Raw genomic sequence first — 5,267 nt, 5'->3', positions numbered from 1 at the left:
ATTAGTAAGCTACCTCTGTCTTCACATTACAATCTTCTCCTCCCACTCTTGGAATGACATCCCACTTCCTTAAGTAGCACTGCTGCTGGGAAAGGTAGCTGGAGAAACAGAAGTAAAATATGTCTCCCAGCAGAGATTCTCACTTTCATTCTCCCAGTTTCTTTGCTTATTTATTTTGCACATTAGAAGCCCAGCTCTCTGAAGACCCGGTCCACTGCTCTCTCCAACGGTACCTCAGAACCAAAAATCCCTAGTACACTGCAGCTTTTTCTCCTGCCACATCCCCAGCCAGGTTTTCCAACAGGCCCAACAATTCCACCGCAGTATCCCCAGCTGCAACAGAGCGCCTGAGCGTTGTAGGTACTGACTGGAATACAAATATCATGTACCACTGCAAACGCATTAAAAAATGCATCCATCCAGAATAAAGGTGACAAGAATATGTAATGAAACCCAGAAAAAAATTCTTAGAGGTATAATATGATTTCTGTCTTATTTTATGGACAAGAGGCTGGTAGAGACCCTGGCATGCTCTGTAAGTTTTAACTATTATAAAGTAAAAACTAAAACTGTCTCAGTAATTACAACATGGTAGCAATCTGCTTCAGCTGTTACCCTCACTAAAAATAATTTAGTGTCATGTCAGATATACCCAATTTTGTCCAAAACTGCAAATACATTTAAAGTCCTGGGACTGGGTTCAGTGGGAATTCAGTTTTCTAAGTGCTGATATAAACGTACACAGGTACGGAAAGAGAGGCTACAAAAACCTCTCTCACACAGGCTAAAAGTGTGTGTAAATGAGTTCTTAAAGAGGTTTACCAGCTCTTATTTCTTCCTTATGGCCATTAGGCTTGTAAAAAGCAGTCACTCACTCTTTACTGCTTGGTGCCTGTGAGCACTTGCAATCTGTCCAAAAAGAATGGGTTGAGCAGTGACTGCTAGTATACATTTAATAAACACAACCAACGGCTTAGATTGCGGAAAACTTAAAGTTTAGAATCAGTAGTGAAAGTGCAGAAATACAGAATTAAAACTACTGCTGCCTCATTTCAACTATAAAGTCTGACTTCTGTATGCAAGTCACCTTTCATAGTCCTAATCCTGCAACCTTTGATTACATCAATAATCCTTTTACATGAAACGTGTTCCCTTGGACTTAGTGCTGAATCCTATTCTGATGAAACTCCCACTGATCTGTCCCGAATACATGGATTTTCTCACAGGAAAAGAGTGATCCTTAGTATTAGAATTGTAGCATATGGGTCAACATTTGCAAAAATACCTGAAAACACACCCTTAGTCTCCTTTGCTTAGATTACACTGGATGCCCTAAATAACAGGTGAAGTACTTTGCTTTCATTACAACTGCTTGTATTAGACCTGAGCTTCCAGGCTCCAGTTGAAGTCATGGCTAATAAAATTAGCATGCACGTTTTACAGACAAGAAACTGAGGCTTGATCAGGACTCCCCAAGCATACCACAGAGCTCACCACTGACACCAGATCCCTTGGGTTCAAAGCCTTTCTGTAAGGCTCAAAAAACTTTTTAGTTTCCCTTGTCTTCCCTCACTTAATAAGTATGTTTATTAATTTATAATTAGATTGGCAAAAAAGTTACTGTTTAGTAAAGTAAGAGAAAAACCCCAATACCATCAAATTTTCCATCTCTGTATTCCCACAGAACTGTAAAATATATTTCTGCTCCTGTCAGGGTACACTGATTAAGACCATAACAGCCTTGTAGATGAGAACAGAAGTTCATTTAGTCATGTCTCCTCTACAACAGTAGCCAACAACAGAAAAGGCATAAAGAGAAAGGAAGAAGTGTGACAAGACAAAGGAGGATGAAATCTGAGAATAAGTCACAGAATTTCAGCATAAAAAGACAACGTGCAATAATAAGTAATTAACTGTACCTTTTGGCCATTATAACAGAATAACTAAACACAATGTGATATTCTTTAATCCCATTACTTATTGAACAGATTATTGCATATTAATTCAGAAACACGAACTTCGCATGACAGACCATAATAAGATAGGACTCCACAGTTCAGAAGGATAAACCCTAAACAGCTGCGGGTAAGAATTGCAAATTGCATGATTATTGGAAGCATGCTCCAATCTTATCTAAATGATTGCTAGAACTGAGCCACTGGTGGCTAATCTTATAGGTCATTCCATAAAGCTCTACCTCAAACCACCAAGAATATCTGAGGAAACAGAATGTTAAACCTGTATTTTAATTCTGCTTTGAATTGCTAATAATGTTTTTGCAGGATAAGTAACACAGTAAATTAGGATTCTCCAAAAAGACCCTTTATATTCTCCCAGGTCTTCCCAAACAGCCATTTGCCATGATACCCATCTGAAACTTGAACAATGCACAGTCAGCTCTGATCCTACAATGCTACCACTCATCTCATTGTTCTGTTTTCTCACATCTGCTGTACCCACCTGCTGCCTGTTTGTACACAGATTATAGAGTCTTTGGGACAGGGATCCTGTCTTTGTTCTATATTTGTACAACATCTGCCACCTAGTAACTGACTACAAACTGAATTACTTCTCACTGAAGAAAAAACCCAAACATTATTGTCCAAGGAGAAGTGAGATTTGTTTCCTACTTTTTCTTTCATGGTCAGATGCATTCTATAAAATATTTTTCAAGTAGATACACTAATCATTTCATTTTCCCAGCCATCAGGAGGCAGTTGAGAAGGCTATTGTTTAAAATACTAAGACTGCTCAAATTACTGTAATTATTTTGCACTGCAATGCTTAGGATTCAAAGAGCTTGTAATGAAAAATAGCATGAACTAGAGTACCATTTTAACATGAAAATGGTTCTTGCAGCAAAATGAGATGAATATTGGCTGGAGTTTCAAAATTCATCATGCATCACAAATTATGAAAATAAAAATATTTATCTCTACACTTGGCACTTCTGAAAATAAGTCCAATTTCAAGTATGTGATAATGGACAGTCAGAAGTCAAGTCATTGAAACTGCTTTTGAATCTCAGTCTTATAAAATTATCTATATTTACAGGGAACATAGGATTTAATTGTCAGTGTATTATTCTCCATCCTATTCAAGAACTTTTCTGAGGCCATTTTTCACACTAAAATAGCACCTCTTGTCCTCTTCCAAAACAGACTGAAGTACTTCTGACACCACCAGCCAAGTGCAGGTCCTTTATTATTCAAATAATTACTCTGCCATCCAGAAGAGTGGGTCAAATCTGGTCTTATGGAAAAGACCAAAACTTTTGGGCTTAAGGTGCCCAGTTACAGCAACAATGCTTTTTTCTGCATTATTTAGATCTTCTAACAGAAACTACTCAATCGCATTTAGCAAGTCACTCTTTATCTTAAAGTAGTATAAGGATGCTTTTGAAGAGACTTATTCCTTCAGAAGGCACCAAATGGACCAAGCTCCCATAAGAAGTTCCTAAGCAAGCATACCTTTAACCAAAGACAGGAATATAGCCATCCTATATTCCCCAAATTACATCTTACCTGCCTCACATTAAGGTATACCTATATTAAAAATAAAGTCACTCATCAGTTCAATTAATTTCTTTGTAGCAAAGAGCAAAGCTGAAGTGATTTCATACCCAACACAGACAGAATGACACAGAATGACCCCATTTTCCTGGGGTTTTTGGTATCAACACACATCACATCCCTAAGTTTGGTAGGTAATGTCTTGGCTCTGATGGATCCCAGCACTTTACATCACACGAGTTTGCAATGATCCTATAAAATCACTCTCCATTCATCTGAAGTTTCAGTATCAAGAAATATTTCTGACAAATAACCAAGACCTGGCAGCAGGTCTAATAATATAGTGCCAGGTTTAAAGTGCTGCAGTTATCAGTCAGTCACGCTACAGAGCAGGTCATGCATAGCAAAGAGCTGCCTTATTAGCTTGATGGAACATACAGCATGTGTGAAATGATGGAATGCAACTACTGAGCAGAAGCCAAAGCTGAAGCAAAACCCCCCATCATGGCCCAGATAATGTGTGCCATTCAAAATACTGCTAGAGATCCATCCTGACCAGCATGTGTTTGTTAACAACACATGCTTCAGAGATGACAGTTAGGAATCCATCCAGGCTCAAAACCTACTTCATCTTCTTTCTCGGGGTGAAAAGAGGAAATGGAACAGGAGGAAATTGATACATTTTCCTGAAAGCTGCAAATCATAACAGAAACACAATATAAATAAAGATGAACTTTTCTGAGGCCATTTTTCACACTAAAATAGCGACTGTTGTCCTCTTCCAAAACAGATTGAAGTACTTCTCCTGACACCACCAGCCAAGTGCAGACCCTTTATTATTCAAAAGGCATAAATGGTTATTAAGAAAGTGAAACTAATGCAGCCTGTTTAGGGATATAATAGAGAATGACTACAAGCAAGGGGCCTTCTTTGCTAATAAGCAAGGAACAACTGCAATTTACTGTTGTTGGACAACTTTGTGCAAACCAGATAGCTTAATAAAACGCATTCAATACAGTGCTAAGTACTTATGAGGTGATCTGCCTCTATAAACAGTCCTGGGACTTACTTTGTCTTCCTGGCAGTTTGCTATAAATTTCTACAATCCTGTTATAAAAAACGTAGAGATGATTGTAAACGCTAGATGTTCAGAGGGTTTTGTCACAATTCTCTCTGGGTTTTTTCCACATTGCCTTGAAATTAATTGCAACTACTACTTGTTTTTATATTCTTGTGAACAAGTCACTCAGCTCTCAAATTTTAATAATGTTCTGTCTGTTGGCAGTTTCATAAGCCTTCTCACAGGCCTTACCACTCATTCCAGCACCCTGAAATCCGTGTTGCCCAGTTCTTCCCACAGCCTCTTGCTGTTCTCTCAGAGATGCAGTCTCATTGAACACCCTGCTCTAACTCAAAGTCACTCACTAACTGATAAGTGTCATACAGTTGACACCACCAGAGCACTCAATAGAGGACTCACTCAACAATCAAGGACATGTGAAGGTAGAAATAAATTACTACATCCTTAGCATCAGGGTTAATTCTGATATTCATCCAGCTAGAGCAGCATTTACTCTGTCTGATTCTTAACTCTGTGTTCCACTTGCACAGGAAGGCTGCACCTAACAGAAGTAGGGCTATCAAAAAAAAAAAAAAAAGAGTTAATTAGTTTACTGATTGGGGGAGGGGGAAATAAGCACAGATCCTAGAGATAAGGACTTTGCTGCTACCTTTATTTGACTTGCATGTCTTTAA

This window comes from Chiroxiphia lanceolata, chromosome 9, assembly GCF_009829145.1.
Source record: "Chiroxiphia lanceolata isolate bChiLan1 chromosome 9, bChiLan1.pri, whole genome shotgun sequence".
Classification (NCBI taxonomy): domain Eukaryota; kingdom Metazoa; phylum Chordata; class Aves; order Passeriformes; family Pipridae; genus Chiroxiphia; species Chiroxiphia lanceolata.
The sequence above is the reverse complement of the archived record's forward strand: the minus strand, read 5'-3'. Positions refer to the sequence as shown.